Raw genomic sequence first — 27,854 nt, 5'->3', positions numbered from 1 at the left:
AACCTTAGGCTGTCTATTTCTCAAACACCCAATATCCTTTATCGGGTGGGAAAAACGTAATACAGTGTTGCACCATTCAAGCACTTTCCAACATCAACACTCACACCAACCACCCACTCCCACCTACTTGCAGGGGACCAAATGTCCTCCCTAGAGACCCAGGGTGGGGAGGGCTGAGCGCTGCCTCTTGCCTTGTCGGCGGTGACAGACTTTGGCCCTCTAAGATAAGGATGTAGAGAATCCCTAATCAAACAGGCCGCCCAAAGAACAGCTGCCACCCAATGCCTGGGAAGGCAGCAGTGGAAGTGTTCGGGATAAAAAGTTGGACGGTCAGCTTTCCCGGGGCATGGTAGTCACATCGCAAGGTAAGTGAAATGCTCCTAAAAGGGGTAAGGGAGACAATTTGGTGCAACGCTCCAGGTACCTGGGCACAAACTCCCAGGATGGCATTCGCTGAGGCCACCCCCCAGAATAATGGGAAGAGTCAGAACGATATGGTGGATGCACGTACAGTGAGGCGCTCCTCAAACTGGGGGATGGCAGATCTGTCACCAAAGGGGACAGGCCGCCCCTTCCCCTGCCTAAGTCTTCCCGGGTGGACCGCACGTCCTAAAGGCAGGCGCTGCGGGGCAGAGGCGGGCAGGCGCAGGCAGCGGACTGCGGGCCTAGGCGCTGCTCACCGGCTCAGACTGGAGGAGCGAGAGCGGGGGCACCAGGGGTCCGCAAAGGAATGGGACCGCGCAGGTCGGCGCCCCAGGGGCCCATCTCACCTGCTATGTCTGCAGCCCTGGGGCCGCGGGAGAAGGGAGTCGATGCTCGAGGTGGACCAAGCAGGGAGGAAATCACCGTCATTTCCCACCCACAGCCCGCCTAACAGAGAGCTGCCGGCTGCCGGGGTCAGGCTACAGCAGCTCAGTCACGTTCCGAGAAAGTGAGGGGCTTAGTAAGCTGGGACCAGGTCAACTCCTCCCCGTGCCGCCCCGCCCCGCCCCTCCTTTAAGCCCCGCCCCGGCCAGGGGAACCCCGGAGCTGTGCGGGCCCCGGCCCCGCCCTTTCGCTCCGCCCCCGACCGCCGAGAGGCGGAGGCCCCTGGTTCTCACCCACGTCCCCTCCCCCCTCCCGCTCCTCTCCCCACGCCTACTGCGAGCCGCTAGAAGCCGGCGGCAGGACTTCCGGCCGCTCGGCTCCCGCAAAATGGCGGCAGCTGTGGGGGCTTTGTGGTTTTTCTTTCCCCTAAAGTCAGGTGCAGAAGCCTCTCGTCTTTCCGCCTGACCCCAGCCTCGTGTGGTCTGCCTAGCCCTCTCTCGATTAGCCTAGTCGTTTATATAGTTCAGTTTAAAAACAAGGTCTTAAAAGAGTCAGAATCGTGGGTCAGACTCCTGCCTTTCACCTTTCCCAAGGCAGTGTGACTTTGACCTTCCTAGATCAGAGACTAAAATGTAAAGCTTTTTATTCTGTTTGGTGGTGGTGGTTTAGTCTACAAGTCCTGACTTTTGCGATCCCATGGCCTGTAGCCTGCCGGGCTCCTCTGTCCATGGGAGTCTCCAGGCGAGAACACGGGAATGGGTTGCTATTTCCTTCTCCAGAGGATTTTCCCGACCCAGGAATCGAACTCGGGTCTCCTGTATTGCAGGCAGATTCTTTGCCGACTGAGCCATGTTGTGTTTGGTTTAGTAAATAAGCACCCAGTCGCTGACTTCTTGTGTTTCTATTGTGGGTTGAACCATGCCTACCCCCTCAGTGTACTGAGAGAAAACTGATGTATTTGTGGAAAACTTAACAGAGCAGGAACTGAAGATACAGGAAAATAATGCGTTCTGCCCTGTTCTCCTCATTTCACCCCTTGTTCTCTATCTTAACTTTTAACAGCCATCCTTTTTTGCCTAGAACCTGGCTACTTTTTTTTTTTTTTTAATCTGACTATATCTCAAAGCTGAAAGGATTTATTTAGAAAGTTTGGAGATGAATTCAATGGAATATTTATTGAGCTTTGACTTATAGCGAAAAACTGGAAGATAGCCCTGGACATGAAAGGTAGGGTGAAACTCTAGGAAGTTTCTTAGGTTGGCCTTGGACTTTGGACCATATCCTCTGACCACAATAAAACCATTAATTTTTTTTTTTTTCCATGAGAACATGTCTTAGTGATTACACTAATTTTGGATATGCAATCTGGAAGCTTTCCCAGGGTAAGTTAAAAGACTGAAAGCAAGAAAAACAGATGACTTTGGGGAAAAAAACAAGCCAAGAGGAAATAAAAACTCCGGGGGGGGGGGGGTAATGAAAAGAATGAAAAAGACCTGAGAGACATTACAAAAGAACTGTTAGGACTGGATTATTGATAGGGCTGAGAAAAGGAAGGAGATAATGAACCTAGGTATTTGCTCATCCATTACAATAAAGAAAGTGAAGAAGAACTAAAGTTCCTCTTGATTAAAGTGAAAGAGGAAAATGAAAAAGTTGGCTTAAAACTCAACATGCAGAAAACAAAGATCATGGCATCTTTGCCCATCACTTCATGGCAAATAGATGGAGAAACAGTGGCAGACTTTATTTTGGGGGGCTCCAAAATCACTGCAGATGGTGACTTCAGCCATGAAATTAAAAGACGCTTACTCCTTGGAAGAAAAATTATGACCAACCTAGACAGTATATTAAAAAGCAAAGACATTTTAGCCAACAAAGGTCCATCTAGTCAAAGCTATGGTTTTTGCAGTGGTCATGTATGGATGTGAGAGTTGGACTGTGAAGAAAGCTGAGCACTGAAGAATTGATGCTTTTGAACTGTGGTGTTGGAGAGGACTCTTGAGAGTCCCTTGGACTGCAAGGAGATCCAACCAGTCCATCCTAAAGGAGATCAGCCCTGGGTATTCATTGGAAGGACTGATGTTGAAGCTGAAACTCCAATACTTTGGCCACCTGATGCGAAGAGCTGACTTATTTGAAAACACCCTGATGCTGGGAAAGATTGAAGGTGAGAGAAGGGGACGACAGAGGATGAGATGGTTGGATAACATCACCGACTCAATGGACATGAGTTTAAGTAAACTCCGGGAATTGGTGATGGACAGGGAAGCCCATCATGCTGCAATCCATGGGGTTGCAAAGAGTCGGACACGACTGAGCGACTGAACTGTACTGAACTACAATAAAGTAAAGGAATAAAACTAGGGAAACTCTTAATACCCTTACTAGTTGTAAGTCTCCACCCTTTCCTATCATTCTATTACCTGAAGATGAAGAAATGTTTCAAGTGAGGGAAGTGGTTACAGAAGATAATGAATTTGGTTTTAGGCCTAAAATCTAAAATCTTAAGAAAGTCTCCTCTCTTGAAGAAGTTATCACCTTCATTTGAGGTCCTGGAGATTAAGTAAGTCATTGGTCTAAGAACAGCCAGCAAGAGAATGGAAATCTAGTGCTCACTGTTCAGAACTAATTGCTCATGAAAGTGTCAGCACCTGTAAGATTGCTAGGAGACACCGGAAGAGAAAACAGAAACTGAAGACAGAGAAAAAACACAGCAAAGATGTGGTTTGGAGCCAGCTGCACAGAGTGGACAAGTTTTCCGGTACTAGCAGCTGGCCGGGGGACAATGGCTAGGAAAAAAGTGTTTACAGAGAGGAAGGACTTCATCAAAAATCATTCTTAGATAAGCATTTACTGATGAATGCCATAAGGTAAACTTTTAATTCTATTATCATGTCTTCTAGTCATTCTGTGAGATGCTGACCTATATGTAATATTAACTGAAAATAGGAAGTGAAAAGCACAACACCTCAGATAACTTGTTTAACACTTTACTGTAAATGTATCACTTTTTCCTATGCATATAAAAATCAGTAAAGAAAAGTAAGGTTATACAATACACATTATTTTTCATACACATGATTTTTAGTAATCTTTTTCATTTAATAATATTTAACATTTTTATGCATAAATATAGATCTCTATCATAACTTTCAACACCTACTGAATATTCCCTATTGAAAAGTTGAGGATTATCTCCCTTAAAATTCTTTGAACTTTCTCTCTTTGGACTCTGGACCATCCATAGTGTCTAATCAAAGATAAGTAAAGAAGAGGAAGATAAAACAGTAGAAGTGTTCAGACTGACTTACAATGTGTTGTTTGAAGTCACTACTGTGGGCAAGAATCCCTTAGAAGAAATGGATAAACCCGCAGAATCAACAAAAGGGTGCAATTTCAAAAACGACAAATCTCAAAAACAACAAAAGGGTGCAATCTCAAAAATGACAGAAAGATTTCTATTCATTTCTTAGGCAGACCATTCAATATCACAGTAATCAAGTCTAGGCCCCAACCAGTAATTCTGAAGAAGCTGAAGTTGAACTGTTCTATGAAGACCTACAAGACCTTCTAGAATTAACACCACAAAATGATGACCTTTTCATCATAGGGGACTGGAATCCAAAAGTAGGAAGTCAAGAGATACCTGGACTAACAGGCAAGTTTGGCCTCGAGGTACAAAATTAAGCAAGGCAAAGGCTAATAGTTTTGCCAAGAGAATGCACTGGTCATAGCAAACACCCTCTTCCAACAACACAAGAGAAGACTCTATACATGGACATCACCAGATGGTCAACACCGAAATCAGATTGATTATTTTCTTTGCTACCACAGATGGAGAAGCTTTATGCAGTCAGCAAAAACAAGACTGGAAGCTGACTGTGCCTCAGATCGTGAACTCCTTATTGCCAAATTCAGACTTAAATTGAAGAAAGTAGGGAAAACCACTAGGCCATTCAGGTATAACCTAAATGAAATCCCTTATGATTATACAATAGAAGTGACAAATAGATTCAAGGGATTACATCTGATAGAGTGCCTGAAGAACTACGGACTGAGGTTTGTGACACTGCACAGGAGGTGGTGATCAAAGCCATTCCCCCCAAAAGATATGCAAAAAGGCAAAATGGTTGTCTGAGGAGGCCTTACAAAGAGCTGAAAAAAAGAAGAGAGGCTAAAGGCAAGGGAGAAAAGGAAAGGTATACCTTCCCAAAAGGAAATATATTTGAATGCAGAGTTCCAAAGATAGCAAGGAGAGATAAGAAAGCCTTCGTAAGTGAGCAATACAAAGAAATAGAGAAAAACAATAGAATAGGAAAGACTAGAGATCTCTTCAAGAAACTCAGAGATACTAAGGGAACATTTCATGTAAAGATGGAGAAAATAAAGAACAGAAATGGTATGGACTTAACAGAAGCAGAAGAAATTAAGAAGAGGTGGCAAGAAAACACAGAAGAACTATACAAAAAAGAACTTCATGACCCAGATAACCACAATGGTGTGATTACTCACTTAGAGCCAGACATCCGGGAGTGTGAAGTCAAGTGAGCCTTAGGAAGCATCACTGTGAACAAAGCTAGTGGAGGTGATGGAATTCCAGCTGAGCTATTTCACATCCTAAGAGATGCTGCTGCTAAAGTGCTGCACTCAGTGTGCTAGCAAGTTTGGAAAACTCAGCAGTGGCCACAGGACTGGAAAATGTCCTGGAATGTTTTCATTCCAATCCCAAAGAAGGACAATGCCAAAGAATGTTCAAACTACCACACAATTGCATTCATTTTACATGCTAGGAAAGTAATGCTTAAAACTCTTAATGCCAGGCTCAGCAGCATATGAATTGAGAACTTCCAGAAGTTCAAACTGGATTTAGAAAAAGCAGAGGAACCCAGAGATCAAATTGCCAACATCTGTTGGATCATAGAAAAACCAAGAGAATTCCAGAAAAATATCTAGTTCTGCTTCATTGACTACACTAAAGCCTTTGACTGTGTGGATCACAACAAACTGGAAAATTCTGAAAGCGATGGGAATACCAGACCACCTTACCTGCCCCCTGAGAAACTGGTATGCAGGTCAAGAAGCAAGAGTTAGAACCAGTCATGGAACAACAGACTGGTTCCAAATAGGGAAAGGAGTACGTCAAGGCTGTATATTGTCACCCAGCTTATTTAACTTATATGCAGAGTACATCATGAGAAATGCCAGACTGGATGAAGCACAGGTGGAATCATGTTTGCTGGGAGAAACATCAATATCCTCATATACGCACATGACACCGCCCTCATGGCAGAAACTGATGAGAAACTAAAGAGCCTCTTGATGAAGGTGAAAGAAGAGAGTGAAAAAGCTAGCTTAAAACTCAACATTCAGAAAACTGAAATAATGACATCTGGTCCCATCACTTAATGGCAAAGAGATGAGAAACAATGGAAACAGTGAGAGACTTTACTTTCTTGGGCTCCAAAATCATTGCAGATGGTGACTGCAGGCATGAAATTAAAAGACACTTGCTCCTTGGGAGAAAAGCTGTGACAAACCTAGATAGCGTATTAAACATCAGTGAACTGTGGTGTTGGAGAAGACTCTCAGAGTCCCTTGAACTGCAAGGAGATCAAACCAGTCAATCCTAAGCTGAAGCTCCAATACTTTGGCCGCCTGATGTGAAGAGTTGACTTATTTGAAGAGACCCTGATGCTGGGAAAGATTGAAGGCAGGAGGATAAGGGGACGACAAAGGATAAGATGGTTAGATGCCATCACTGACTCAATGGACATGAGTCTGAGCAAGCTCTGGGAGACGGTGAAGGCAGGGAAGCCTGGCATACTGCAGTACATGGGGTCACAAAGAATTGGATATGACTGAGCAACTGAACAAACAACAGCAATATAATTTCAATTTCTTTTAAAAATATTTAGTTTCTTTGACACTCCCTGTCCCCTTCCTGACAGCACCAATTTCTCCTTCAGTCAGTTCAGTTCAGTCACTCAATTGTGTCTGACTCTTTGCAACCCCGTGGACTGCAGCACTCCAGGCTTCCCTGTCCATCACTAACTCCTGGAGCTTACTCAAACTCATGTCCATTGAGTCCGTGAAATTATCCAACCATCTCATCCTCTGTCGTCCCCTTCTCCTCTCACCTTGAATCTTTCCAAGCATCAGGGTCGTTTCCAATGAGTCAGTTATTCGCACTCCAAAGTATTGGAGTTTTAGCTTCAACATCAGCCCTTCCAATGAATATTCAGGACTGATTTCATTTGGGATTGACTGGTTGGATCTCCTTGCAGTCCAAGGGACTCTCAAGAGTCTTCTCCAACACCACAGTTCAAAAGCATCAATTCTTCGGCACTCAGCTTTATTTCTAGTCCAACTCTCACATCCATACGTGACCACTGGAAAAACCATAGCTTTGACTAGATGGACCTTTGTTGTCAGAGTAATGTCTCTGCTTTTTAGTATGCTGTCTAGTTTGGTCATAGGTTTTCTTCCAATGAGCACTGTCTTTTAATTTCATGACTGAAGTCACCATCTGCAGTGATTTTGGAGCCCCCAAAAATAAAGTCTCTCACTTTTTCCATTGTTTCCCCATCTCTTTGCCATGAAGTGATGGGACCAGATGCCATGATCTTCATTTTCTGAATGTTGAGCTTTAAGCCAACCTTTTCACTCTCCTCTTTCACTTTCATCAAGAGGCTCTTTAGCTCCTCTTCACTTTCTGCCATAAGGGTGGTGTCATCTGCACGTCTGAGGTTACTGATCACTTTTCACTTTCATGCACTGGAGAAGGTGATGGCACCCCACTCCAGTATTCTTGCCTAGAAAATCCCATGGACAGAGGAGCCTGGTAGGTTGCAGTCCATGGGGTCATGAAGAGTCAGACATGACTGAGCGACTTCACTTTCACTTTTCACTTTCATGCACTGGAGAAGGAAATGGCAACCCACTCCAGTGTTCTTGCCTGGAGAATCCCAGGGACGGGGGAGCCTGGTGGGCTGCCGTCTATGGGGTCACACAGACTGAAGTGACTTAGCAGCAGCAGCAGCCCAGCAATCTTGATTCCAGCTTGTGCTTCTTCCAGCCCAGTTTCTCATTATGTACTCTGCATATAAGTTAAATAAGCAGGGTGAAACTATACAGCCTTGACGTACTCCTTTTCCTATTTGGAACCAGTCTGTTGTTCCATGTCCAGTTCTAACTGTTGCTTCCTGACTGGCTTCAGGTGAGGTTTAATCCTATGACTCGAACTGTCATCAAGGACCCATTTATTTTCTTCTCTCTGCAGTGTCAGACTTTACTTTTGGGGGCTCCAAAATCACTGCAGATGGTGATTGCAGCCATGAAATTAAAAGACTTACTCCTTGGAAGGAAAGTTATGACCAACCTAGATAGCATATTCAAAAGCAGACACATTACTTTCCAACAAAGGTCCGTCAAGGCTATGGTTTTTCCAGTGGTCATGTATGGATGTGAGAGTTGGACTGTGAAGAAAGCTGAGCACCGAAGAATTGATGCTTTTGAACTGTGGTGTTGGAGAAGACTCTTGAGAGTCCCTTGGACTGTGAGGAGATCCAACCAGACCATTCTGAAGGAGATCAGTCCTGGGTGTTCTTTGGAAGGACTGATGCTGAGGCTGAAACTCCAATACTTTGGCTACCTCATGTGAAGAGTTGACTCATTGGAAAGGACCCTGATGCTGGGAGGGATTGGGGGCAGGAGGAAAAGGGGACAACAGAGGATGAGATGGCTGGATGGCATCACCGACTCAATGGACGTGAGTTTGAGTGAACTCCAGGAGTTGGTGATGGACAGAGAGCTTTTCACTTAGCCAGGTTTATGGCTTTATATAAACATCCTCTGAAATTATGGCTTCTTTTTGTTGTTTTACATGATGTGTGCTTAGTCACTCAGTTGTGTCCGACTCTTTGCGACCCCATGGACTGTAGCCTACCAGGCTCCTCCACCCATGGGATTCTCCAGGCAGGAATACTGGAGTGGGTTACCATGCCCCCCACTCCTTCAGGGAATCTTCCCAATCCAGGGATCGAACCCAGGTCTCCTGCGTTGCAGACAGATTCTTTACCATCTCAGCCACAATTTCTGACTTGTCAAGGTAAAACCCTGAAAACTATTTTTTTTAAATTCAACGTTGTATTTTTGTAAATACATAGTGGCTTTTTCCCCTTTTCAATTTGCTATTAAAATATTCTTACAAGGCTGAGTTGGTGGACACATGGATGTACCTGGAGAAGGATTCCTCCCGAGAGAGCATGGAAGCTCCATGCTCTATTCTCACATACTGTGCCCTATGCATCTCGTCCATCTGGGTGTTCATTTGTATCTTTTAGCATATCCTTTTATAATAAACTAGTGAAAATAAATCGCATTTGTTATTGTTATGGCTGGAGAAAGTAAGAAGTCCAGCCACTATAAAAGAGTTATACCATAGTTGTTGGTATATATACAGATTATATATTATATGTATATTATGTATATATGTTTTTTTCCTTAGGGAAAATATAATCTAAACATTTCACCTTGTTACTGATTTTATTGATGTCAGGTGAGACTCAAATGTATTAAATAGACAAGGGCTTTTGTCTGGGTCAGCACTTCAGAAGTTTTAAGGAGAAAAACAGTGAAACCAGAATTAGATTATGAAACTAAAAGTTAAATCAATGATTTAGGTAAGATAGAGTGCAGAAAGTATGCAATAGCAACACGATGACTTTGGAGCCCATCTGATTTGCCTCAAGATTTAGCGTCTTGATACGGTACTTGTGGTTTTGTTTTGACCTTTTCTTTTTTTTTTGTAAAAGGGTTAGAGATCAGGAAAATGAAAATGAAGAACAACAAAAAATACTCCTGTTTTTACTACTAGTTTGTTCAGTAAAAAAGTTGCTCACAGACAAACTTATGTAATAGGCAGTCATTCAATAAAGAATCTTATAAATGTGTAGAATGTTTTGTAATTTGAATAATCTCTAAGATGAAACACTGTAAAACTAACCAACTTTGTATGATATAAAGAGGAAGTGGCAAAACCTCAGACTTAGTTTTGACTTTGGAGTAAGGTCTTTAGCTGATTCTTGTTAAACCTGGATGGAACTTTTGAGTTTAATAGCTAGTTCAAAAAACAAGTTATCTATCATATCTTCAGTATATCAGTTAAGCATAGATAGACCTCAGATGCATTCTTCTGGTAGATTTTGGGTTTCAGGAGTTCTACATTCCTTCCTTCCTCAAAAGGGTAGGCAATTTATCTGTGTTGATTTCTGTGGTATCCTTAGTACCTGGAACAGTACTTGGCACATAGTAGGCACAAGGTAAATATTTGTTACCCTGCCAACTCTTGGAATGCCAGCTAAACACTTTCATGAAGTTTCTGTATTTAGAGAACTTAGGACAGAAACACCTGCTCTTTCTTGTGTTGATTCTTTCAAATATCAACAAAAGTAACTGAAGAAGAAGTAACAGAACTCAAGTCTCTGAGTGGCAGTAGAGGAACCAGATTGTGTTGTGACTATCAATGGCTGAAAAAGCCAAATCATGAGGAATTGTTATTCCCCAATGGCTCAGCAGTAAAGAATCTGTCTGCAATGCAGGAGACACAGGAAATGTGGGTTTGATCCCTGGGTTGGGAAAATCCCCTGGAGGAGGAAATGGGAACCCACTCTAATATTCTTGCCTGGAAATTCCCATAGACAGAGGAACCTAGTGGGTTATAGTCTATGGGTCACAAAGGGTCAGACATGACTGAGCAGCTGAGCACTGGACATAGACTAAATGTGATAATGTCCCAAGAATCAATTCTACAAATATTTAAATGTCCCTACAATTCCAAAAGTTAGACTTTCCTTTTACCTTAACTTCTATGCAAGCTTTCCCTAAGCCATTCCAAAAAGTGGAAACAGGACACAGAACTCAAGACTTCTGAGCTATAAAAGCACTACCCAGATTGAGTCAGAAAGATGCCTGGGCACTAGGTTTGGAGTAAGTTGTTCTTGGAGAATAAAACTGATAAAAGTGAGTTTCTCAGTGCAGCGTTAATTGGCATCTAGGCTTCTATAGCCTACAGCTAAAAGGACTATTAACTATGTCCTCAAGCCTGGCTTATGATTCGTTCTAATAGCCTAACTCAAGCCCTCTCCCATGGGTATACATTTTGGAGACAAGATGTTTATATAATGCTAACTCAGATATGCAGATGACACCACCCTTATGGCAGAAAGTGAAGAGGAACTAAAAAGCCTGTTGATGAGAGTGAAAGAGGAGAATGAAAAAGTTGGCTTAAAGCTCAGCATTCAGAAAACTAAGATCATGGCATCCAGTCCCATCACTTCATGAGAAATAGATGGGAAAACAGTGGAAACAGTGTCAGACTTCATTTTTTGGGGCTCCAAAATCACTGCAGATGGTGATTGCAGCCATGAAATTAAAAGATGCTTACTCCTTGGAAGGAAAGTTATGACCAACCTAGATAGCATATTGAAAAGCAGAGACATTACTTTGCCAACAAAGGTCCATCTAGTCAAGGCTATGGTTTTTCCAGTGGTCATGTTTGGATGTGGGAGTTGGACTATGAAGAAAGCTGAGTGCCGAAGAATTGATGCTTTTGAACTGCGGTGTTGGAGAAGACTCCTGAGAGTCCCTTGGACTGCAAGGAGATCCAACCAGTCCATCCTAAAGGATATCAGTCCTGGGTGTTCATTGGAAGGACTGATGTTGAAGCTGAAACTCCAATACTTTGGCCACCTCATGCAAATAGTTGACTCATTGGAAAAGACCCTGATGCTGGGAGGGATTGGGGGCAGGAGGAGAAGGGGACGACAGAGGATGAGATGGCTGGATGGCATCACCGACTCGATGGACGTGAGTTGGAGTGAACTCTGGGAGTTGGTGATGGACAGGGAGGCCTGGTGTGCTGCGATTCATGGGGTCGCAAAGAGTCAGACACGACTGAGCGACTGAACTGAACATGATAAGATTCCTAGAAAAGCCTTAGAAATTTCATTTCATATGTTGCCTCAGTAATTGGTTAAGGATCTTCTTTTTACATAATAGCCTTTGTCAAATGAAAAACTGCTATTAAAAAAGCTTAAGCCCAATATTTGCCATAGTGAATGTAATTGTTTTAGAGGCGAAAGGAGATTGTCCCTGAGGGCAGTTGAAACCGTATTTAGAAATCTTCAAACCCAGGCAGTGATCTCAGAGAGATTCAGAAGCATCTTCCTGAATCTTTCTTCTCAACCACTTTAATTTCACTTGTCCAACCATGTTGTGTCAAAAACTAGAGTATGAAGGAAATGATCACTTTTCTTGTTTGTCCAAAATTCCTCTGCTAACTTTGGAAGGTGCTAAGCAGGAAAAGTGGTAAACTCCCTCTGTCATAGGGAGTTTAGCCTATGTGAATGTAGAGGGTTCCTGAAAGTAATTTATGGAATAATCTGAAAAAGAGCAGTTTGTCTCTTCCACTCTTGGAAAGGGAAATAAGAGAGCGTAGTATCAGTCCCTCTGAGGGAAGGTGACCAATGGGAGGCTGTGGCTAAGGAGCCAGCTGGTGCCCGGATATTGCTCTAGGTGATGTTCTATAAAGGATAGAGCATGGAGGGCTGGAGTTCAGACACTTCCTCCATTTTGACAAGAGCTGTTCCATTGTTTCCTCTTTTAGGCCTTACTCCTGATGTGCTTTCAGGCACTCTATCATTCTTTCTCTTTCTCAGCGTGTTCTCATCTTCTCATTTCACTATTGTTACAGGCATACTTTGGAGATACTGTGGGTTTGGTTCCAGGCTGCCGCAATAAAATGAACACTGCAATAACATGAGTCACATGAACTTTGGGGTTTCCTATTGCCTATAAAAGTGATATTTACAGTATAGTCTGTTAAATGTGCAATGTGTACAAATGTACATTATGTCTGTAAAACAATTTACATGTCTTAATTAAAAAATACTTTATTGCTAAAAAGTGCTAACCATCATGTGGCAATGCAGGGTTTCCACAGACCTTCAATTTGTAAAAAGCACAGTTATCTGTGGAGCACAATAAAACCAAGTGCAGTAAAACTAGGTATTTTTGTGCATGCTAGCAATTTGGTGCTGGCAAGCTACCTGCTTGCTCCACACATTATTTGTTCAGTATGAGTTTAATGTGTAGGTTACTGATCATGACCTAGGAGCGTCATGTGAGCGAAAGATGGAATAACAGGGGGCAGGGATCAACCATGACTGAGGTACAGAAGGGTAAAGAGCAGAGCGTTTAATCACAGTCAGGAGTCCACAGGTCTGTCACATTGCTCAATCAGCTTCACACCAGAATCATCTGGGGAATAAAACTTTTTTAAATTGAAGCATAATTTACATACAATATTATGTTAATTTCAGGTGTATAACAAAATGATTTGACATTTCTATGCATTGCAAAATGACCACTTGGGGAATGTAATTTTTAAAAATATAGATGCCAGGGCCCCTGTCAGACTTACTAAATCAACATCACTGGGATTGTGTCCATTCTTTTCCCCCCAGATTCTGCAGATGATTCTAATGCAAATTTCTGAAAGTGACACATTTAGGGAACAAACTCAAAATTATAAATCTGTTTCAAGGGCAGGCAGGAGTATTTGTCTTAGAGGAAGGCAGAAAAAATTTCCAGAGTCTCAGTCCTCTATGGAGAGAAATGTGTTCTTATTATGGGAAAAAGAGTACACTGAGTCTGGGAACTTCCTTTGGAAATCCATCTCAATAGAATTTTTACTATCAGGACATATTTCTCACGTGAAATCCATTTCTTTTTGGTTTGTGGACAAAAGCAAAACAAAATAAAACTGACCCCTGTCTTCATTTCTCATATATTTACACTATTTCCTCACTATAGGGCCATTATCAGATTCCAGTCAAAAAATTCATGTTATGGGTAAAACTGGATGAAGTAATTTTCTGATATATTCAGTAACTCAGCCAATACATTTACTGTATTGTGGATAATGTAGCAAAACCTCAGTGCTTTCATTTCATCATCTCTTAAAGCTTCAATTTCCTCTTATATTTCTTCAGGGATGTTATTTTCCAAAATATGGCTTTTTACTAATCTTTTATAGTTTGTGCATTTGGTGTCTTATTTAAGGAATCCTAACCTGTATCAAGGTCATCATGATATTCACCTACATTTTCTTTTAAAAGTTAAATGTCTTTGAAAATTGTTCTTCTTTGCACCATTTTCCAAATTCTTATATGTTATTGGAGCCCCACTCTAGACTCCAAGTGTAGAAAGTTCCTGCCCAGCACAGAGAAGAATGTTTCTGTAGTTCTTGCTACAGAATCAAGATCCAAAAATCCTCAATGCAGAATAAGATAAACTAGGAATGTACAGAGATAAAAATCTATCAAATATGGTAAAAGAAGATAGCAGAGTAGTATGAGCTAATGGAAATATTAATTATCTTAGAGTTAATGTGTATTTCCCCTAGAGAAATGCCTCTCCTACTTTGGCTCAGACGGTAAAGTGTCTGTCTATAATGCGGGAGACCCGGGTTCAAGCCCTGGATTGGGAAGATCCCCTGGAGAAGGAAATGGCAATCCACCCCAGTACTATTGCCTGGAAAATCCCATGGACAGAGGAGCCTGGTAGGCTACAGTCCATGGGGTCGCAAAGAGTCAGACATGACTGAGCGACTTCACTTTCACTTTCCCCTAAAGATACCTAAGAGATGAGATCTTAAGCCTTAAGAAGGCTGAGCAAATGAAGGGCGTGTGGACTAATGACTGGTAATCATGCTGTGGTTATGCTTACTGCATGTTTGTCAGACGTCTAGCCGAGGTATACTTATCATGTGTTTGCCAATATGTCTAGCAGGGCCTTTAAGATGTCCTTGAGTAAAAGTCATTGTACAGCTCCATGTCAGCTCTAGTAAAAAACCAACTACCTCGAAGAAAGTAATTTTTTGATGACATTCCTGGAAGATATCTCATATCTGAACCCCCAGTACATATGCAACTACTCCCTCAGGTTCTTGGCTCAACTTTGGAGCTGGCTGCTGGATTTGGGGCTCCAGCTCTTGCACTGCTTTGTTGTTGTTGAGCTCAGTCCTGTCCGACTCTTTTCAACCCTACAGACTGTAGCCCGCCAGGCTCCTCTGTCCATGGGATTCTCTAGGCAAGAATACTGGAGTGGGTTGCCATTTCCTCCTCCAGGGAATCTTCCTGACTCAGGGATCAAACCCACATCTCCTGCATCTCCTGCATTGCAGGCTGATTTTTTTGTCACTGAGCTGCCAGGGAAGCCCACACTGCTTTATGAATGTCTATCATCTAGTGTCTTCCGCCTGCCTCCAGGATTGTGTCAGCCAGTTTTGTCTACTGTGATTGACTTGGCTCACTTGTATCCTTTGCCCTAGCTGATCAGAATCATTCGGCCTCCATGTAGGATACTTAAATCCATCTCAAGCTGATGAGTATAAGCTTCTGGCCCAAATTTCCCAACTGTTACCAGGTGGGAACCAGGACTTACATTAAGAAAGCCAAACCTTTAGGATACTCTCCACATACTCACAGAGAAGGCAATGGCAACCAACTCCAGTACTCTTGCCTGGAAAATCCCATGGATGGAGGAGCCTGGTAGGCTGCAGTCCATGAGGTTGCTAAGAGTCGGACACGACTGAGCGACTTCACTTTCACTTTTCACTTTCATGCATTGGAGAAGGAAATGGCAACCCACTCCAGTGTTCTTGACTGGAGAATCCCAGGGACGGGGGAGCCTGGTGGGCTGCTGTCTATGGGGTCACACAGAGTCGGACACAACTGAAGTGACTTAGCAGCAGCAGCCACATACTCAAATGATCTAATTGACAATTGTCCCAACAAAGAGGCATCTCTACTGATAAAAATAGTCCCTTTTCAAAGGTGTGACTTGTGTTAGGCCACCTTGTGCAGAATAGCAGCACTCTTTGTGGGAGGCACCCTCTCATCAAGTGAATCTGATAGTTCGGTGGCCCCAGAGGGTGATTCTGCTTCTCGCCAGGAGCAGCTTTCCCTACCGTCCACTGTAAGAAATGTTACTGCTGTCCTCATGACCTTGCCTAGAGGAATGGCCAGACAGAGCAAAACATGACATTTTCTTTTTCCTCCCAATCACAATCTTTTTCTTTTCTGATTATAATAACAGACAGTATGTGTGCACATTAAAAAAAAAATGCAGTCAATACCAAAATGTATATAGTAGAAAACAAAAAGTATTCAGTAATACAATGCAAGAGATGTAGGTTCTATCCCTGGGTCAGGAAGATTCCCCTGGAGTAGGAAGTGGCAACCCACTCCAGGATTCTTGCCTAGAAAATCTCATGGAGAGAGGAGCCTGGTGGGTTACAGTTCATGGGGTTGCAAAGAGTCAGACATGACTGAGCGACAAAGCATACAATATTATAATTGTTAGTTTCCTATAGTAGGTTCTTTCCACGAAGGGTCTTTTAGTTCCATACCTACCTTTACCATTATATTATAACTAAGAAATAATCTTAGTTAATATATGCAGAAAATGTATACATATGTATATATGCACTCAAAAGCACATATATATTTATTAAAATGCAGAATTTTATAACCTCTTTTTTTAACTCAAAATATTGAGAATAAATACTTTTTCATTTCAATTGAATCCTTTTTTTTTTTTTTTAACTGCACTATAGTATTCTATATATGTGTATCATCGTTCATTTACTTAATTCTCTAATGGGAATTTCAGTAACTTTCATGAATATTTTCTTTGTTTTTTTAGTAGTTACCATTAAATTATTAACATATGAATTTAAGTAAGCTTAACAAACAACGAAGAAAACGACCAAAAACCCAGAGTCTGAAATTAATCTCTGGACCTTTCCTGGACAAGAAAAGAAATTTTAAACACTTTACTATTGAACACAGTTCACCTGTCACTCTACCGTTTTCCTTGTAAATATTGCTTAGAATTTTAATTTTGCCTCTTTGAAAAACAGAATAATTCAATTCTTTGAAGTTTAGAAAATATATTACCCATACATTACTACTTTCTACACTTTCTAGTCTTTCTGAATCTAACTCCCACGCACTCCCTCCCCCACACCTTCTGGACTGTGGAAGTGGCAGGTACATGCAGAGGCTCCAGAGTCAGACTGCCTGGATCAGGCCCTTGGTTCTGCCACTTGAAAGCTGAAAGGTGTGTGGCTTTGGATAAGTGACTTAACTTTCCCGTGCTTCAGTTTTCTTGTCCAAAAAATCAGGGTAATTATAGTAACTAGCTTATCAAATTGCTGTGAGAATTAAATTGATGCCTTTGAATAGCACCTTTGCACTAGTAAGTGGCCAATAATTATTTGCTAATATTATAATTGTGGGCTTTCTAGGTGGCTCACTGGTAAAGAATCTGCCTGCCAATGCAAGAGATGTAGGTTCTATCCCCGGGTCAGGAAGATTCCCCTGGAGTAGGAAGTGGCAACCCACTCCAGGATTCTTGCCTAGAAAATCCCATGGAGAGAGGAGCCTGGTGGGTTACAGTTCATGGGGTTGCAAAGAGTCAGACACGACTGAGCGACAAAGCATACAATATTATAATTGTTAGTTTCCTATAGTAGGCTCTTTCCACGAAGGGTCTTTTAGTTCCATACCTACCTTTACCATTATATTTTATATTTTCATACGTTTTCATGTTTCATTCTTTCATTTCAGCTTGAACTCCTTTCAGCATATCTTATAGTACAAGTCTAACGGTGATGAACTCCCTCAGCTTCTGTTTGGGAAAGTCCATCTCTCCATTCCTGAAAGACAACCTTGCTAGGTAAAGTATTCTTGGTAGATTTTTTTTAGTTCTTGTACTCTTGAATATATTATCTTACTTTCCTCTGGCCTGCAAGTTTTCTGCTGAGAAATCTTGGTCATCGCCTTCTGCTGGTTCCCTTTATGTGTGAGATTTTTTTCCTCTTGCTGCTTTTAAAATACTCTCATCTTTGGTTTTAGATAGTTATATCATACCTTGGATAAAATCATTTGGGGTTGAAATTTTGGGATTTATTAGCTTCACTGGGCTTCCAAGTTGGCTCTAATGGTAAAGAACCCACCTGCCAATGCAGGAGATAAAAGAGACATGGATGATCCCTGGGTCGGCAGGATCCCCTGGAGAAGGGCATGGCAACCCACTCCAGTATTCTTGCCTGGAGAATCCCATGGACAGAGGAGCCTGGTGGGCTACAGTCCACAGGGTTGCAGAGTCGGACATGACTGAAGTGACTTAGCACACGTGCCTTAGCTTCATTGAACTTGAACATCCAAACGTATCCTCAGATTTGGGAAGTTCTCAGTTACTGTTTCTTTAAATAAACTTTCTGCTCCTTTCTCTCTTTCTTTTCCTTCTGGACTCCAGTTATGTGTAGATTGTTTCTTTTGATGGTATCTCATAATTCACATAGACTGTCTTCATTCTTTTCATTCTTTTTTTCTTTTGCTTCTCTGATCAGATAATTTCAAACGACTTGTTTCTTAATTGACTGAGCCTATTTCAGCTCAGTTGAAACTATTGAATTCTTCAAGCACTGTATTCTTCAATGCTAAGGTTTCTGTTTTTCTTTGTGGCTTCTATTTCTTTGTTTAACTTCTCATTTTCTTCATGCATTATATTCCTAATTTCATTTAATTGTCTGTCTTTTCTTTTAGTTCACTAAATTTCCAATATTTTTATTTTTTAAATTATGAAAGTATGATAACACATTTACAGGAAACTTGGAAAATACAGAACAAGTTTACATATAGTTCCACTATATATTACAATTATTTTTAAAAGTAGCTAAATTAAGATTTTTAGTTGGAGTTTCAATATCAAATTCACAAAAATTACTAGAATGTATATACAGAGAAGTAGAAGAATATAGTAAGCCTGAAAAGCACTATGAACCAATTCAACATAATTAAGATCTAAATTTCTTTAAGAGGATTATTATGAATTATTTGTCAGTTCATAGATCTCCATGTCTTTAAGGTCAGTCAGTGGACTTTTAATAGCTTTCTTTGATGGAGTCATGTTTCTTTGATTATAGATCCCTCGGGCCTTGTATCGGTTAGGGTTTGAGAAAGTAGTCATCTCTTCCAGTCTTTACAAACTGTCTTTGCCAGGCAGAAATCTTTCACCAGTCAGCCTATCCAGAGATTCTAGGTAGATTGTGTGGTGTGTCTAAGGACAGGCTTGCTACTGTATTCCTTGGGCAGGAAGGTCTGCTGCCTGTGTCAGCGTGTAAGAAGGCTTGGTATTTGGGTAAATAGGAGTCAGCTTGGTGCCTGGGTCCACAGTGGCTCACTGGGCAGGCCTGGTGCTTGAGTCTGCACTGATGAACCTGAGACTGGGTCATTATGGGCAGACCTGGATCTTGGGTCCACAGGAGCCAACCAGGTGCAAAGGGCCAGTGGGGTAGGCCCATCATCTTAATCTGTGTGGGTCTATCTGGTACTAGGGTAGACTGGAAGCCTGACTGCATAGGAGCTGGCCTGAAGGCTGGGACCACAGGGCTACCCTGGCACGAGGACAAACCTGGAGCATGGGGATGCAGGAGTCATCCTGTCACCTGGGGCCTTAGGGGCCAGCCAGAAAGTTGTGTCTGTGGGTACAGACTGGTGTGGTATGGAGTGCAAGCATGAACCCATGGGAACCAGCCTTGAGGGTAGGGCCTCAGGGGCTGGCCTAGTGATGGAGAAGGCTAGGATCCTGGGTCTGTAGCAGCCTATCTGGAGTCTGCACCTACAGGGGCCAGTGTGGCATGAGGTGGCATGGGATCCTGGGATTATGGGAGCTGGCCTGGTGGTGGGTTGGATCAAAAACCTGGTCCTTGGTAGTTGGCCTGGTGCTGAGCCCAGCCGGGAGCCAGGGTTTGTGGAAACACTTGGGAAGCCAGAGGCCACTGGAACCACCCAGGGCCATAGGAGGTGGCTGGTGCTGGTATGTGCCAAGAGGCTGGATTAGCAGGATCCTGCCAGGAGCCTGGGCCGCGGAAGCCCTCTGGGACTTCTGGAGCTGGCTGGCACCCAGGTGGTCTAGGGCCCTGGGTTTGCAGTTCCTCTGGGAACCTGGAACCATGAGAGTCCCCTGGTGCCACTGGGGCCTGCAGACCCTGGAATGAGCTGGGGCCTATGTTCAAGGGAGCCTACAGAAAGCCGCCTAAAGGCTGAAGGAGTTAGCTGGGTTCTGGGGAGGGTGGCTCTGGGGTCCACAGTGAAATTGCCTGCTCACTACTTCACTCTCTTTCTCCCTTGGAGAGGTTGTCTGTCTTGACCCAGGCAGTCTAGATTTGGAGAAGGTGTGACGGGAATAATGTGAAACTATCATTCCTACCCTCCTCAATGCATTTTTTTCTTATTTCTGTGTTTCGCTCAGATTCTCTAATTCATCACCCAGACTCTTGTGAAGGTATTTTTATATGTGGATAGTTGTTCAAATTGATATTTCCAGGAGGAAATCAGTGGTAGAAATTCCTATGCTGCCATTTTGCTGATGTCATTCCCCTCCTGGATCAGGTTTTTTGATCCACTCTGACAATCTCTGTCTTTTAGTTGACGCATTCAAACTGCTGACATTCAAAGTGATTATTGATGTAGTTGGATTAATAGCTACCACTTTTATTACTACGAATGACCCTGGACAATGCTGGCTTCAACTGCATGGGTCCACTTATACATGGGTATTTTTCAATAGTAAATACTGCAGTATTACATGGTCTGTTGAATCCACAGATGCTGAGGGCCTACAAGTCACGCTCAGATCAACCCCCATTGTTGTTCAAGGGTCAATTGTATTTTCTGTTTGCTGCCCTTCTTTCCCACCATTTATAGCTTTAATTGACCATTTTGTATTATTCCTTTTTATCTGCTCTCAGCATATTAGTTATATTTGTTTTATTTTTTTCAGTGTTTGTCCTAAAAATTTCAATATATGGATACATTTGGATTTACTAACCCAAATCCACTTTCAGATAACACTATATACTTCTTCATGAGTAGTGAAAGTACCCTATAATAACAAAATAATCCTAATTTCTCTCTTCTGTCCCTTACATCCTTGCTGTCATTCATTTTATTTATACATAAGCATACACACACACATATATATATAGCTATATGTAGTTGAGTAGTGTGTTGCTATTATCTGTTAAATCTGTAAGAATACAAAAATAAAAATTTTAATTTTCCTTCACTTATTCCTTCTCCAATGCTCTTCCTTTATATAGATAAGAGTTTCTGACATGTATCATTTTTGTTCTCTCAAAAGAACCTCTTTAAACCTCTCTTGCAAGGCAGGTATACTGACAACAGATTCCCTTAATTTTTGCTTGAGAAAGTCTATTTATGCCTCACTTTTGATGAAAGTGAAAGAGGAGAGTTAAAAAGTTGACTAAAACTCAACATTCAGAAAACTAAGATCATGGCATCTGGTCCCATCACTTCATGGCAGATATATGGGGAAACAGTGGAAACAGTGGCTGACTTTATTTTTCTGGGCTCCAAAATCACTGCAGATGGTGATTGCAGCCATGAAATTAAAAGATGCTTACTCCTTGGAAGGAAAGTTATGACCAACCTAGATAGCATATTGAAAAGCAGAGATATTACTTTGCCAACAAAGGTCTGTCTAGTCAAGGCTATGGTTTTTCCAGTGGTCATGTATGGATGTGAGAGTTGGACTGTGAAGAAAGCTGAGAGCCAAAGAATTGATGCTTTTGAACTGTGGTGTTGGAGAAGACTGTTGAGAGTCCCTTGGACTGCAAGGAGATCCAACCAGTCCATCCTAAAGGAGATCAGTCCTGGGTGTTCATTGGAAGGACTGATGTTGAAGCTGAAACTTCAATACTTTGGCCACCTGATGCGAAAAACTGACTCATTGGAAAAGACCCTGATGCTGGGAGGGATTGAGGGCAGAAGGAGAAGGGGACAACAGAGGATGAGATGGTTGGAGGCATCACTGACTCAATGGACCTGGGTTTGGGTGGACTCTGGGAGATGGTGATGGACAGGGAGGCCTGGCATGCTGCAGTTTATGGGATCGCAAAGAGTCGGACACAACTGAGCGACTGAACTGAACTGAACTTTGAAGGATAATTTTGCAGAATGTGGAATTCTAAGTTGGTGAGGGTTTTTTTTCTCTCAGCACTTTTCACTCCATGGTGAAATGTTTTCTTACTTAAATGGCTTCTGAGAATAAGTTAGTTGTAATTCTTATCTTTGCTTCTCTATAGATGAGATTCCCCCAGCCTCATCCCTCTAGCTTCGTTCAGGAGTTTTTCTATATTTTTAATTTTCTGTACTTTGAAAATGCTATGCCTAGGTGTAGTTTTTTTTGGAAGCTTTAATTCTGCTTGGTGTTCTTTGAGCTTCCTGGATCTGTAGTTTGGTGTCTCACATTAATTTGAGGGAAATTCTTAGTCATTATTGCTTTGAATATTTCTCTTTTTTGTTTGTTTGCTGTTGTTGTTCTCCTTTGGTATTCCCTTATGCATAGGTACACCTTTTGTAGTTGTCTCACAATTCTTGGATATTCTGGGGGTTTTTTCTTCAGACTTTTTCTCTTTGTTTTTCAGTTTTGAAGATTTCTGTTAAGATATCCTCAAGCTCAGAGGTTCTTTCTTCAGCTGTCTAGTCTACTAATAAGTCCATCAAAGGCATTATTCTTTTATCTTTCAGTGTTTTTTTTTTCATCTCTAGGATTTCTTTTCAGTTCTTTCTTAAAATTTCCATTTCTTTGCTTATATGCTGTCTACTTTATTCACTAGACCCTTAGCATATTAATAATAGTTGTTTAAATCATAAGTCTGATAATTCCAACATCCCTGCCATGTCTAAGACATGTTTTTAAGGCTTGCTCTGTTTCTTATGCCTTTTTCTTTTCTTCTCTTTTTTTTTTTTTGCTTTTTGTATGTCTTGTTATATACATATAGGGCTTCCCTGGTGACTCAGATGGTAAAGAATCTATCTACAATGCGGGAGACCCAGGTTTGATCCCTGGGTTGGGAAGATCCCCTGGAGGAGGGAATGGCAACCCACTTCAGTATTCTTGCCTAGAGAATTCCATGGAAGAGGAGCCTGGCAGGCTACAGTCTGTGGGGTCACAAAGAGTCAGACATGACTGAGAGAATCTCAGTAACCAAGCATGATGCACTGGATAAAAGGAACTGCTATAAATAGGCCTTTAGTGATGTAGTGGAAAAATGGGGGGGAGTGGGGGAGGAAGGGAAGTGCCCTATAGTCCTAAGATTAGGTCTCAGTCTTTTAGTGAGCCTGTGCCTCTGGATTGTGAACTTCACATGTGCTTCTCAGTCCCCTCACCCCTGAAATGGAACAGGATGGCTGCGGGGGCAGGGGTGGGGGTGGGCTGGAGGGCGGACCCTGAACTGGTTATTTCTGTTTCCCAGGCCAGTTAGGCTCTGATGAAACCCCAGCTGGTTCCACTCTGGTTAAACAGTCTCTCCTGAAGGCAGACCTTGTTAAGAAGAACTGAATGTTCTGATTTATTTCAAAATCGTTCCTGCAGAATAGTTCCAGTAGAAGCATGGTGGGGAAACAGGTTGTGGTGGGATTTTTCTTCAGTATTCACTGTGAGAGCCTGGAGGAGATCCAGAAGGTAAAACTCATGACTGTGTGGAAGCCCTCAATGACCGGATTCCTCTTGCGTTTTCAGAGTTCTCCACACTGAGCCTCCAGCAATTTGTAAATCACAGTTCAGGTTTCCCTACTTCAACACTGGTTCCCGCAGAGGTTGCTGCTCCAGTAAGTTCTGATTCTCTGTGTTTGCCTGTTGGTTTCTCCAATTTGGGTAGCAGCATTTTGCCCTGTGGCTTCATTTCTCTTTGGATCTAAGAAGATTTGTTGATTTTTGTTTTACTTATTGTTAGGTTGGAGTGGCAACTTCCAAGCTGGACTGGAAACTGACATCTCTTTTTACCTGTTCATCTCAGAAGTATGAAAAGTCTCAGTGATTCTTTGTGAATCTTTGCTAGGCCTCTTTCTTCTAGCAGTTTCTCATCTGTTTCCCTTGTTTGCCCTATTATTTTACTGGGACTTCCAGAAATTATATGTCAGTAGACTTCATATTCTATTGACAGAATGTCCCTTGGACAAAAATATGGAAAACTTAAGAACTGGAATGGCTTGATAGGTTCTACCCTTTCTAATAAGATTTTCCCAATCTGTCATCCAGTCACCCTATCCACTTCCTTTTGGTTCTTTATGACCCCTCTTCCATTCCAAAAAATAACCCCAAAGTCCTCACTAGTTTATCTTATTTTAACAGGTGTTTATTTTTTCTTTTTACCATACTCATGGTTTTGCACAGTTTTATGGACACTAGTTGTACATTTTGTGATAAGTACTTTGTTTTAAATACTTCTGGCTTTATCTCTGGCTTTACATCTTTTGTTGCTAGAGTGATAATATCTGCTGAATTGTGTCTTCAAATAAATGTCTCTTTGTATGTGGCTTAGGTGTGGTTTTTATGAACCAATCATTGTAGAAAGAGGAAGGGTTGACCTGATGAATTTAAATCAGTCTGAGACCATTTCTCTCAGTGAAAGGAGTTCAGTTTCTTTCAGTGCTAGGAGTTCAATCAGCTTCTAGACAAACATGATAGAAAAGTTAACATCTGACTGAAAGACTGAAAATTCTGAGGAAGGAGGAATAGGGAAATAGATATTGAGTAATTAAGAAATACCCAGAACCCTTACATGGTCATTTCAAAAATGGTTAAGATGCCACTTTTATGTCATTGTTCTGATACCCTAGTCCAACAAAATCTGTCCCACCACCTGTTTTTATAAGATTTTACTGAAACACAGCCATACTTATTTTAAAAGTATTGTCTATGGCTGCTTTCACACCACATTGAAGAACTGAGTAGTTGTGGCAAAGACCCTATGGCCTGCAAACCCTAAAGCCTTTATGATTTGATCCTTTCAGAAAGCTTGCTGACCCTTGCCCTGAAAGATTAAATCTAAACTCATCCTGGATTTCAAAGCGTTCTATCATTTTTCATCACTCTACTGATCTTATTTAATCGGCATTATTCAATATATACAACCTCTAATCCAATCAGATTAATTTATTTACCTACCCCCCAAAGTGTGTGTTCATTCCCCACTTTTCTCTTTTGTCTCTGGCCTTTCCAGTTTGGAATGTTCTCCTTCAATCTTACATATCTTTGAAGGCCCGTCTCAAGTTCCTGAAGTTTTCTTTGTTAACTCTGCCCACGCTAGAACCTTGTTTGCTGCATTTATTGCCTCTATCACACTATGAGGCATTTTGAGTCTGTATATGTTTTATAAATATATAAACACATATCTGTCCAATTGAATGCAAAACTCCTGGATATTAAAGTCTTGGTAATATAATATTTTTGGTGTGTCTTTTTATAGAAATCCAAGCAATGCTGAACAAAGAGAAGGCACTTAACTGATATTGTCAGACTCTGCCTCCCACATATCCAGGATTAGTTTGTTTCTCTACACCCCTCTCCCACTCTAATTTGAGCTTCACCTCTTCTCATCTGGCTTAATGCTACAGTCTCCCAAGTGTCCCCTGCTCCTTCTGGCCCCTACAGTCATCTCCCCACATGGCAAACAGACTGTGGTGGTTGAGTCACTAAGTCGTGTTCGACTCTTTGTGACCCTATGGACTGTAGCCCGCCGGACTCCTCTGTCCATGCAATTTCCCAGGCAAGAATACTGGAGTGGGTTGCCATTTCCTTCTCCGGGAGATCTTCCTAACCCAGAGATTGAACCCGCATTTCCTGCAGTGCAGGTAGTCTCTTGCATTGCAGGCAGATTCTCTACCAACTGAGCCGTCTGCCTGGAATATTTCCCTTCCAGGTCAAGAATGTCTGTCTTTTCATAATTTGGGTCTCTCTCCTCCTTGCCTGACTGCCCAATCTGTACTGACTTCCCCTCACTTCCAGAATGTCACTTTAGCACCCAGTTTCACTTTCTTCATTGTCCTGATCTTGACAAAAATTGTCTTGTTTTCTTGTTTAGTCATTTCCCCTGTAAATACAGCTCAAGGAGCTTACCTGATTTGTTCATAGCTGTTATCTTCAGCCCCTAGAACAATGCCTGGTGTGTGAGGTGTTCAGTAGCTCTTTATGGAAAAAATAAAACCATTCATAGATTTATTTTCTTTTAAAATAGTAAAAAAGAACTTTTGTTCACTCTCATTAACATGCATTTACTAAGCACCTACTTTTATGGTATTATCATTTAGGGTTTTGCACAAACTGTTCTTAGGGGTGGTGTTAGTTTCCTAGAGATCGTAACAAATTACCACAGACTGCATGGCTTATATAACCTTATTCTCTCACCGTTCAGGAGGCCAGAAACGTTGGCAGGACTGAATCCTTCTGGAGGCTCGGAGGGAAAATTCATCCCATGCCTCTTTCCTTGTCTGGTAGTTGCTGGCAACCCTTGGCATCCTGTGAGTCATAGGTGCATCACTCCAGTCTCTCCTTTCATCTTTACATGGCCTTTCCTCATGTGCTTCTCTGTATCCTCCTCTGTCTCTTACAAGAACTCTCTCATTGGATTTAGGGTTCACTCTAATACGGTAAAATCTAATCTTGATCTTTTATTATATCTCCCGTTACCTTCTTCCCAAGATCACATTCTGAGGTTCCCCATGAACATGAATTTTGAGAGGACACTATTTAACCTGTTCATTTGATACAGAGACTAACAATCTACTCTTCCTGTAATTTAGTGCACTTAGGTTGTTATTTGGCCAGCAATCACCTCCCTTCCCCAGAAAACCCCAATTTCTATTAGGAATTACTTCTTCCATTTTGTGAACAATCTTGGTAAAGATGTAAATCAATATTTCTTGTCCCAGCATAACCAAGGAGCCACATTTGACCCAAAGGAAGACAAATGGACTCCTAGGATTTTTATTTTTACAAATGGATCTTTCTTTATATTTTGGCAACCTTTCAAGATAGAGTTTTTACTAAATTTCCTATGATAGTAGCACTGGAAATCTGAATTGACAGAACACATTACACAATCTGGACTCCTAGAGCTTTTCACCTGGAGGAGGGACACACAGGATGGGAAATAAAGGGTGAGTACCCGGGAGCAGCAGCGCCTTGACAAGATCTGTAAGTTGTTGTTGCTGCCTAGACTCCAGCAGCCTGTCTCCATTCCTGTCTTGTGTCCAGGTCTGGCCCTCTAGCCCCCTGCCCATCCCATGAGTTCCTGGCTAGTACTCTGTGGAAGTCCCTGTTTGCTTGTTAGCCAAAATCCATTCCTATCATTTACAACTAAAGAAACTCAGCTGTTACTCTGAGATCCAGGTTTGTTCAGTATTGGTGCAGTTTTCCATATTTAGCTCTGAATTCTGACATGCTGAGTTTACTACTACAGGAGATACTACCTTCAAAATGTCAGTTTCAGCTCAAACCTACAAATTAGTGAAATTACAAGACAGGATATATTAGCATTATTATTAATTTATTTATAACCCATCTTGTTACAAAAGGATTGCATTGTGTTAAATTATCCTACAAAGGTACACCAAAAAAAAGTACATTTAAAATAAGAAACAAAAAATGAGATGAGGGAAAAATAAGGATAGAAAAGTGAGATGGGCCCACATGTGAGCCTAATCCATAAAATGGTTACCATGAACGCCTAGACAATAGAGAAAAGAAATAATAACCTGAGAGGGTCTACAAGCTACTGTTGTTGCTATGGTATTTGGCAACAATATTTTACACTTGAAATAATACCTGTTCAACCCACATTTCTGTTAAAAGAACTTGAAATCTCTTTATAGTAAAATGGGGCCATGAAATAGTCAACTTGCCAAATAGGAACTGCCAAATCCCAGAAAAGACAATGAATTTGCTTAAAGTCATTATGCTATCACTTTAAAGATGGTTAAAAAAAGTCCTAAAACATGAATTTTAATTAATTAATTAATTAATATATGTTAATAATACTCAAAAAACCCCTTAGGCTATAGTGCCTTATTTTATTTTATTGTTTATTTTTAAATTTTTTAAATTAAAAA

The 27,854-nt window shown here is 41.6% G+C and overlaps 1 protein-coding gene and 1 long non-coding RNA gene across 5 annotated transcripts in view; one reads left to right on the top strand and one right to left on the bottom strand.

Moving 5' to 3' along the window:
• GPR155 (G protein-coupled receptor 155) overlaps positions 1-986 on the bottom strand; it is a 40,742-nt gene extending 39,756 nt beyond the window's left edge. For 2 of the 4 annotated variants that reach the window (XM_055572183.1, XM_055572184.1), the window contains exon 1: positions 771-985. The gene's annotated coding sequence lies outside the window, so the exon portion shown is untranslated. Of the gene's footprint in view, positions 1-770 lie in introns of all 4 variants that reach the window. The other 2 variants (XM_055572185.1, XM_055572186.1) reach the window with 2 other exon arrangements.
• Positions 233-24,396, top strand: LOC129646271 (uncharacterized). Its single transcript, XR_008711816.1, has 4 exons — positions 233-365; positions 17,502-17,610; positions 23,485-23,573; positions 23,699-24,396. It is a non-coding gene; the product is annotated as an uncharacterized LOC129646271 (long non-coding RNA).
• Positions 24,397-27,854: the final 3,458 nt, after the last annotated feature.

The sequence above is a fragment of the Bubalus kerabau genome, chromosome 3 (assembly GCF_029407905.1).
Source record: "Bubalus kerabau isolate K-KA32 ecotype Philippines breed swamp buffalo chromosome 3, PCC_UOA_SB_1v2, whole genome shotgun sequence".
In the NCBI taxonomy this organism is placed as follows: domain Eukaryota; kingdom Metazoa; phylum Chordata; class Mammalia; order Artiodactyla; family Bovidae; genus Bubalus; species Bubalus kerabau.
Note: the sequence above shows the minus strand (reverse complement) of the source record. Positions and strands in the feature narration are given on the sequence as shown.